This window comes from Drosophila novamexicana, unplaced genomic scaffold (genome assembly GCF_003285875.2).
Source record: "Drosophila novamexicana strain 15010-1031.04,08,12 unplaced genomic scaffold, DnovRS2.1 tig00004560-arrow-pilon, whole genome shotgun sequence".
NCBI classification, from domain to species: domain Eukaryota; kingdom Metazoa; phylum Arthropoda; class Insecta; order Diptera; family Drosophilidae; genus Drosophila; species Drosophila novamexicana.
The window spans coordinates 1,909,488-1,919,874 of record NW_020825054.1 but is presented as its reverse complement, the minus strand read 5'-3'; the positions used below and the strand labels follow the sequence as shown (position 1 = coordinate 1,919,874).

At 35.2% G+C, this 10,387-nt stretch overlaps 1 long non-coding RNA gene across 4 annotated transcripts; it reads right to left on the bottom strand.

Moving 5' to 3' along the window:
• Window positions 1–259: 259 nt before the first annotated feature.
• On the bottom strand, window positions 260–5,569 carry LOC115770786. 4 transcript variants are annotated; one of them, XR_004018898.1, is made up of 5 exons: window positions 5,460–5,569; window positions 4,724–4,810; window positions 4,631–4,661; window positions 4,358–4,574; window positions 260–445 (listed from the first exon to the last, which is right to left on the bottom strand). It is a non-coding gene; the product is annotated as an uncharacterized LOC115770786 (long non-coding RNA). The 4 variants fall into 4 exon arrangements; XR_004018899.1 differs by having other exon boundaries at window positions 4,358–4,655; XR_004018897.1 differs by having other exon boundaries at window positions 4,358–4,661; window positions 5,387–5,464.
• Between the last annotated feature and the right edge of the window lie 4,818 nt (window positions 5,570–10,387).

Sequence of the window (10,387 nt, the reverse complement as noted above, 5' to 3'; positions counted from 1 at the left end):
TTATCATAGATCAGCCTGATTCATAAAATGTACCTCCTAAAAAACACGATTTTATATTTCTCAATCGTGTTCAGTAACAACATATGGTATATTCAGAAGAGTTTGATACATCGGCAAAAAAAAACACTATTTAATTAATATATACAAATATAAGTGTATTATTAGCACACTACATAATCTGGTTATCACACCAATTAGTGAACAACATATAAAAATCAATTTAAGTTAATGAAATAAATAAGTCAATAAATATAAATATATAAATAAATATACGCTCGTGTAGCGCTTCGGAATTTTCTTTACAGAGCCAAAGGCCAATTAGTTGGCCAGATTGCACAGCCAGATGACACTCTTAGGAATATCCTCGTAGCGTCCGCTGTGCACCTTCGCCGATCATCACAAAGTTCCAGTTCAGCACCTTCTATTCCTGTTCCTTATTGGGTGGCTGCAACAAAAAAAACGATACCGTAAGCCAAATGCTACTTTCTTTTATTTTTTTAACTAGCTAAACACAAATAGGCCTAGCTTCCGACTAAATGGCGAACCTCTGTCTTCAGGCTAGAAAATAGCCCTCGGCTGAATTTCTTCTAAGCCGGCATCACTTCCAATTACGGGCACTTGCCAAGAAAACAAAAAGAAAGAAGAAGATACTCAACTAAAATGGAAATTATAATCTACGCGGCCTTTGCGATAATTTTTTTCTGCACTCTGGAATATCGTATCGTATACCCAAATCCGAGAGATACGCAGGACTGTGAAAACAATCTCGACTATCCAGCGACTGACAGTACATAATTTATAGCTTGCGACTGGTAGGTGTAACAGGCCTTAGGGGAGGGCAGTTGGGCCCCAGCCCAGGGCAAACATGTCAACAAATTAATTTTTTATTTCAATTTACAAAAACGAAAAAGTGGTGAGCTATACAAATAATATACGCAAATGAATTATGGAAAGACCAGCAGCCCCCTGCGGGAGGGAAAAGTGGTTAAGTTGTAAATTGTGAATGAAGTATATTGTGAATACGTTTGCATTCAAATAATTATGTGTATCCATACTTCTATACAACCAATTTTACAAATTTAACCTCTTATTGTTATATAAGTAATAAAAGGTAAAATTTTATTAATTCTCTGGAATACTCACATCTGCACTTTGGAATATCGTGTCGTATACGCAACAATTGAATTATTGAACAATGTACATACATTGAAATTTGAATCCCATGCGAGCAGGATTCACAAATATTTTACACATTTAAGCTTATTTACTGCGCTTCGTATTTTGAGTTTTGGTTTTTGCTTATACATATAAATAAAGCTGTCATTTGATTTGCAGCAATGTTTGCAAATAGAAGCCCGGCTGCCTAAAACCAAATTGTCCCCAAAATGTCAAAAGAATAATAATAAAAGAGATCGTGTATGGACCTATATTTTATGGTATTATTGATATTTTGTGTTATGTATCATATTTTTTCAATTGTACACATATTGATGCACTTGCCAGGTGGCCATACAGGTTTCAACAATTATGTGCCAGTTTATTGTTATTATTTTATACATAGGCATTTTTCCTTATCTTAATGCTTTTTTATTTGATCTTTCAACTCGAACAGAGGCACGCTTATGGCAGCCAATGAAGCGAAGGCATTTTTTATTAATTGCACATCAATTTGCATTTACAATTGCTTCGATTTTAATTTCACGAATCGGATACCAATCTTCAATGCTCCCACGGGGGGTTCAGCTTGCCCCTTTTGCTTTTTATTTTTAATTGAAAATAACATATAAACGGTACTCTGTTACTGCAACTGTGGTCGTTCTGCAATGATATCTGAAATTATTAATTGTTTCATTTGGTTGCCCACCTGATGTTAGTTTTCCTTTGTATGTGGTATTTTTCTTGCTATTAAAAAATGTCCAGATATATATTTTAACATGGGTGATAATCCGAAAATTGATTTTAATGATGCCAATAATCTCAGCTAATACACAGACAATTAAGGTGAAATCATTATTGCCTCCATGTGTGCCACTACAAACTTTTAATTACTTATTATGTTTATCACTTTCTTGTAATGGAATTATGCTTTCAAGACTCATTAAAAAATAAATACATATATATCATAGATGCTTTTACCCAAAAATGAAGTCTTTAAAATATTTAATTATTATATTAATATCCATAAGATTGAAGTAGTTTTGAATTGTTACAATTTCATCTTTTTAAATTACATCTTTAAAAAACTTAAATATTATGCATATAATTAAACCTCTGCTACAAAATATAAAAAATTAGCTATCGCAGTTTAAAATATATTTAAAATTAATACGTTCTACGATTCTATCCAAATATTAATATATATTCAACCCTCAATTTGTGCTCGCAATAGTTTGCTTGTAAACTAATTTCGGGACCTCCCGACTAAGGGATACCCTGAACCCTTATTCCAACACCAAATGCAGTTCGCACTTTACATTTAAAAAAAATATTCCTCAGCAGGCCCCTACTCAACATCAACGCAAATAATTGTGTCTTAATGAGAAAAGAAACGGATGAAATTAGCATCACTGTTAACAATACAATCGCAACTGCAATGCTGTTGATAGAATTCATTATTGACTCGCGCGAATGTGTGTGTGTACATGTACACAGAAATTCTGGCAAATTTGCACTTGTTGTCCCAAGCTCCTAACCAGCCCAAACAAGATTTATTTAATAACTTCTGTGTTTCTTAACCGATCTTGATGAAATTATCATCAGTGGATCTTATTGTGCTATAGAATATTTTTATATTCTCAGAAGTAAATTGGATAAAAATGTTGGATTAAATTGGCGTGCAATACAAATTGGCATTTTAACTTGATTTATAGCTATGGGGTGGTAGCGGTAAGGTGGGGATAGCTGCAAAATGAAAGATACTTGATATATATATACTATTTTAAAAGCTACCTGACCAGTTTGGTGACTTTATCTCTAAAAACCTAAGGGAATTGCTCCGAAAACAGGATTTCGATATCAATTTGTATTCTTTGAAGAGGGGCAAGTTATCGGAAGCAAACTCGTACTCGTACGTATTTAAAATTTCAAGTCTCTAGCTCTTCTAGGTTCTGATATCCTTTCGTTTATACATATGGACTGACGAACAGACAGACGGACATGGCTATATCGACTTGGCTATTAAAACTTAAAATATTTTTAATAATTTTTGTTATTTTTAACAAAAATAATTATTTTACGTGGAGATCGACAGGTATGAAAGACGATACATTTGTAACGCCCGCGGTGAGTCCCTAATCAGTACTTGGCATAAATATAAAAATCTGCAAAATGAATCATTATGAATAATAATAAATATTCTAGACAATATTATAGCCATAATAGCTATTAATCAATAGAGAAAATTGAGCAAGAACAGGCAAGTCGACCCGGTAATCATGAAGCATAACAACAACGGCATCTGCATTTCCGGCAACATTTCAAATGATAAAGGTATACTAGAAAAAGGTAGCATGCCTAACAATAAACTAAGTTGATACAAAAATAAAATAAATAAAATCTAGAAAGAAAGGATATCTTCGGCATGCCGAAGATCTAATACCCTTGCAGACCCAACCTTTTCATAACGCTTATAGTGATTTGCCCGTATCTAAGAAGCACAGGGTAAATAGTTATTGCCGAGTTTGGGCAAGATATCTTGAAAAACAAAAAAGGTTTTTAATCAAAAACCCGGTTTTCGACCGATCGTTCCTGTTGCAGCTATATGATATAGTGGTCCGATATTAATAGGGTTTTGCATATATATCAGGAGCATAGTAAAACTAATAAATGCCGAGTTTGGTCAAGATATCTTGATAAACAAAATGTCTTTTCATACAAAAACTTAATTTTCGACCGATCGTTCCTATGGCAGCTATATGATATAGTGGTCCGATCCAGCTGGTTTTGACATATGTGCTGCGTGCAACAGAACGAGGGAGTTTTGCAAAGTTTCATTAAGATAGCTTTAAAACTGAGGGACTAGTTCGCATAGAAACAGACAGACGGACAGACGGACATGGCTATATCGACTCGGCTGTTGATGCTGATCAAGAATATATATACTTTATGGGGTCGGAGATGTCTCCTTCTATGTGTTACACACTTCACGACAAAATTATAATACCCGCTGCAAGGATATAAAAAGCTGGAAACAAAACCAAAAAAAACACACACACAAAACAGGCCTAGAACTGATCCACGCCTTGAAATTCGAAACTTTCAGGAACCAAATTCCCATTCCAGCCAGCAAAAAATGAAATAAAACAATGCCGACAGTTCTATTTTGTGTTCAGTCAAGCGTCCGGCTTTGCGTCCTTACCGAGCAGTGCGAGCAGGAACAGCTACTGCGACTGTTGCTCGTATATTTCACGCTCGAACATCTTTGGGGTCCCACAAATCCAATTCCAATGAATATAAATAAAATTCATGTCAAGCTTTGAGTTGCAGACAATAAATTTTTAGTGCGTTTCAGCAGCGTCGCCATCCATAAATACAAATAAGTGCACAGAAAATAAAAGAGCTTGGAAAATCTCACGCTAAGCAAAAGATTTTGCTCTAGTTTCCCTGCTTCTCTGAACTGATTTCACCTTACCTGCTTGCTTTCACTTTTGGGCTATCTACAACTGCGCAGTTGCAATTATTACAATGAATTAAATGTGATTTAAGGAATTGTCACTTTACTTACCAAAACAATATAGTCCGTACCGATCCCGCTTTAAGCACTTTGTGCTGTATTTACCTTACGGATAGGTCGGGGAAACGGACAATTTCGCTGAAAAAGGGCGGAAAAATATTCATTACAACAGACTCTCTTACGACCGATCGACTTTAATCTCACACCTATACTCAAAATGTTATTTAATGTATGTATGTATTATGTATTTATGTGAGTGTATGCATATGTGTATGTCATTTAATACTAGGCTAAAAACAACTTTAGTTCTTTTAATATAAAAGGGTCTTCAAATTCAGGGATAGTGAATGAAAAAAGAAGCGATGTCGCTATCTGTATGATGTTTCCTGTTGCTCAGGTAGGTGTCTCCTGTTCGCTCTGCATGAGTGTGTGTGTGCTTGTGATGGTACTATGATGAGAATGTAAATTACCCGGAAAATATGACATATAAAGGGACAACAAGAGCAGTAGCAATAGCAATAAACTACAACAATAAGGGACGAGCGCATCAGCTGCAAGCACAACTAGCAGGAACGTGGTTTCGGCGGGGAGCGTGACTGTTGCCACAAATGGATGCCACTTTCCAACTTAAGTGAAAAAAATGGCAATACGGGAGCAGCTCCCTCTGACGTGGAGGTCAAAAGGGCTTGCTCGCCTTCCCTTATTCATACGTACAACATTGTAGCAAACGGAGTGTCTCCATAAGTCCTTTTAATTTGAATATTACTCGGCAACTAAGGCGGCTTACCCATGCATGTGTGTCCCTTATAATTGCGTGTGTGCCAGAGCTGGGTCTAAAACGTGTGGCAAAATAACGACTAAAAAATTAAAAAAAAACTGAATGACAACTTTGTCAGAGTGTGTGTGCTAGAGTCACCAAACTTGACATGTAGCTTCTAGAATAGTATATAAATTTGCGTTTGGTGTTGGAAGAAGAGGGTTTAGGGTATCCCCTAGTCGGGAGCTCCCGACTAGAAACTCTGACTTGTTATTTTGATACCCTTAAGATAACAAATAAAGATTTTCAATTTTTACTTAAGATTACTATTTTCTCTACCGGGACCGGCATGTCAGCGTCGGATGGGTACACATTTTGTGAGGAAAAATTATAAAAATGTGACGAAATTTGTCCGGTGTTATGTTATTGGAATTTTCACATTACGCAGATTAAAGATGCATTTCTCAGAAGCTGATTTTCCTTTGCTTATAGCATACGACGAACGTTCTAAAAGCCCGAACTTTTTAGATGCGTTTCTCCCTTTTCCAATTTTTATTCTGTGCCTTGTCAACAGCTTGCTGAAAGTCTTTCCTGTTACTCTCTTGTTCTTGTTGCTATGACATTGCCTAGCACAGCTGCGTTGCCGTTGGCTGGAAGTTGTTTTAAATCTTATTATTTTGGCTATTTGCACTCAGAAGTAGAGGGAAAAACTTAATGCGAACCCGATTCCACAGCGTTTTCCATAGTATTCAAGCACACGACGTATAAACAATGTAATCTTGCTCCGGTCCAATTTTAATGACAGTCTACCTGAGTGTGTTTATGCTTGCTTACCGCCACTTTCCTCCGCGAGTCTTACTTATGCACACTCATTTTAGCCCTTAAATACATTTCGTAGATGTTACCAAAAGCTACTGATTAAATTTCCATGGCCCTCCAATCTGCGTACCTTGGCCAGTTCTTCCTGAAATTCTCTCTCTATTTCATTCGCTTGTCTATACTAGGTACATTTATTTTACTTGCTAAATGGAAAACTAACAGACTTTTAAGTTGTAATTAGTCTTATTTTAATTTAATTAAGAAAAGAATGTTGAGATCGCAACAATGTTGAAACAATCTAAACTGCATATGTCTGTTAAGGCTGAAAAAGATACATTTTTTGTATATGCTTGCGTGTATTATCTGATAATATTATTTTGCTAATAAATTATTCTGTTCTTCGTATAAAATAAATATAAATATAGTAAAGTCTTCTAGAAACATATATATATTTGTTTATGCAAAACCAGATAATTGTGAATTACATTATTCAACATTACATTTTTCAACAAATTTTTTCAATTGTCTTTAAACGTCGTCGACACGTTTTTGAGGGCTTAAAGAAGTAACTCGAAAGAAAATCAATTTCTTATATTATACGGCAGCTTTCTTGTTGCATAATTTTCACACACACAAAGGCACGAGGGCGAAGGCCAAATTCGAGCAACACCTTATTTAACTGCTTAGCGACTTCATGACTGAACAGGTCTGAACTTCGATATTGTATTAAGGCTCGGCTTTTGTACCCTGCATTTTAGGATCAGAGGGCCTTAAAAGATTACTATAGCTGCTTGGACGTGAAAAATATATGTTCAAAATATAATCAAATATTCCTAAATTTTAAAAAAATATCTGCGATATGTCACAAGTATGTCTCTTAAGAGGTATCTGACGATCGTGTTTTAGGATTTTTAAGTGTAATGCGCGGGCTGCAGGCTGGCAAGCTACGGAGTGCACACTTATGGGTGTGCGGGCTGTATAAATGCAAATGGCTTATCAAATAACTTACCAGTAAATTATTAATTTATGGTAAATTGCATATTTAAGCTTCAAGTCGGCTCCATTGTTGTGTGTAATAAAGAGGCGGCACCTGCACCTTCCATACGCACCTGTCCTACACTTTCTGTTCTCTCTGTTGTCGGCCCGCTGGCAAATGTAAATTTTTATTTCTTATCAGCTTGATACCGTTAAATGGAAATTTTTCTTTTAAGTAATTGCGTGTTAAAGGTGAAATTTCTTATGTAACGGAAGTGATTACGGGCCAAATTGGGCGATGTCGAGTACCGAGAATGCCGAGAGACTTAAATTGAATAACGACTTTTACTTTCTATTGAGCTGGCTCCCTATTGTAAAATAAGCAGGGTCTCTCCAAAGCATTTAGTGACACTCTAGACTTCCTTTACCCCACAGGTGCAACACCTGTTCGTAATCTTAATGTGCCGGAACCGCAGCGCAATTGTAATTCCTTGTAAATGTGCAAATGATTTAATTAAAGCTTTTTCCAAGCTTTAATAATAAAGGAAAAGGCATTTGTGTTGCGTGATCATGGAAGGTCTAAGTGCTTTGTGTAACGCAATTCGAAATAATCAACAAATGAGACTTCATTAAAGAATTAAAATTATTAAATAATAGCAATGACTATTGACGTGGTAAGCGATAATAAATGAAGACAGGATAAGTAGGCATTCCGCCTTTTTATATTATTAAATATATAGTGAGAAAAATTGAAGAACAATTGGGATTGTTTTTAATAAAAAAGAAAGGATTGATATGATTTGCTGGCCCATGTCTTAGTATGAACTTAAACAAAAACTTAAATCCTTTACATCAAGCAATAGGCAGATAAAGATACATGTAACTTGTATACTCATTTACTCATACGATACTCATACCAATTGTCAGCCATTTTACAAGTATATATTACATATCCAAATACTTGTAATACTTGTATAACGAAAAATTACTAGAACCAAACTATTTCATATTCTTCTTGTATGTTATCAATACTTATTGAGATAGGTTCTTGCGAACTTATTCAGTTGCTGTCGTTTAAACAAATACTGTCTTCAGCAAAATACTGCATTAGAAATATTAATAATTGCGAATAACGGATACAAATGCGTTATACTGGTATCAGACGACCTTCAACAAAGCTGGCATGTATATATATGCTTACATATTTAAAAATTTTTAACTGTCTAGAAGTATTTTATTTCAAAATGAGTCCCAGGGATCATCTCATGCTGTTTATTAAAAATGTGTTTGGCATTGGCACTTTAATTATATTCAAAAATCTTATATTCGGTACCCGTGATCTCTGATTTAGATCTCTAGCCCTTTATTTATAATATAGAAAGCAGATATGTCAATAAAAACTTAAAGCCTGAGCCCGATGCCAAAATCTTCAATATATTGATTAACTGGCTATTGGAGGCAGACCAACTGCACTTGATTGGTTGCGCCTAGACCAGTCACTCGTTCAGTCAATCAATCTGCAATGAGATGCAGATTCTTCGCTTGATTAAACCAATTGATTTTCGACCAATCACGTGGATGGGGCAATCAGGAGCAATGGAATGCAGTGTGATTCACTCAATACTTGGAACTCCTTGCTGCCAACGCTTCAGCTATTTTTCATACAGTTTACAGAATGAACGAAGCAAGAAGCAAACAAACTGCAAAATACAACTTTTTATGTTTTGCTCTTTTCGGTTAGCAAAATTGAAAATGCAATTGTGTACAACGATTTCCTTTCTTAGGAAATGAAAGATATAAAAGAATTATTTTGTTGGTCATTAAATGTCTTTCGGGTGGCTGACAATATTTCCTGCGCCCCTCAATAATCTAAACTTAGTAGTAGCAAAGTAACCTTAAAATTTTTCCAAATTGTATTGACACGGACACTAGTGAAAAGTGTGAGGTTAATAAGATTTTTACAGATTTAATCGATCAACAAAAATTTCTTGTTAAAAGAAAAATACATTGTAAGTAAACTCGATACATTTACTTTTGTTATAAGAGTTAGTTGGTATATATAAAATATGCATAAAATAAGGTACATCTCATATATCAATATACCTTAAATAAGAAAAAAATATTTGCATGTTTTTACTATCAGTTATGACTTTCGGCTTAAACTTAATAAGAGAGTGTGTCAAATTAAAGATTTCTACTAAAACTGCAGCTCAATTCGAAGGATTTGCTTAATTTTATACACAGTGCCACAAAGAATATTTCCTTTTCCTTTTTGCTCGCTTCATTTGCTTATTTAATTGCCCCAGCTTTGTTGGTATTGATTACAGGAGAACTAAGACTTGCCTTCACTAGGGCCATTTGCAGAAATCTTGCAAAATGAAATCAAAGCGAAAAAATGTAGTATATTTACGATTTTGGTAGAATATACAAGTTAGGCTGAGAACGCAGAATGGAATTGGAATGTAAACCTAAATAACCATACTTGATTGTATAGGCGCACACATACACAGTCGTATATAAATAAGCGAAATGAATTACGATAATTGATTTTTGTTTAATTAGCGGTCTTAAATTGAACGCTCATTTGGCCAACGGCTGTTGCCTGTTTAAGCCTTACCCCCTACCCGCTCTCGAAAATAATTGAAGTGCTGGCAGGCGATGGCAACATTTGTCGGGAAGTGCCAAGTGGAAAATCCTTAAACGTTAATATTTGCAATTACCAAACATTGACCGTAATGTTGGCGTCTTGTGTTGTTAATGGTTGAGTGCGGCGCATGCCGATTCGGTTTATAGCACAAACGGCAAGAGCTGCTTATGGGACTCACTTATCTTTAATGATATGCTGTCCCAATACAGTTGATAGGAAATGGATCTTTCTATACGAAGTCATGATTGATTGTGTTGCTGCCAATTGGGCAATTTTAGAATCACAAAATTATATCGAAAATTGTGGCTCTTATGCATTCAAAAATTAATTTGCTCGCAATGCATATGTTCAATTCGACTTAGCTAAATGGCACAGACATTCAACTGAGCTTCTCAATTTCTCTTGGCCGCAGGCCAGTCAAATGGCCAAAGTTATTTTAAAAATTTATTTCGACCTTATGCTATGTTCCTTTTTAGGTAAAAATTGAGGTAGCAACATGTGAATACCCCAATGACAA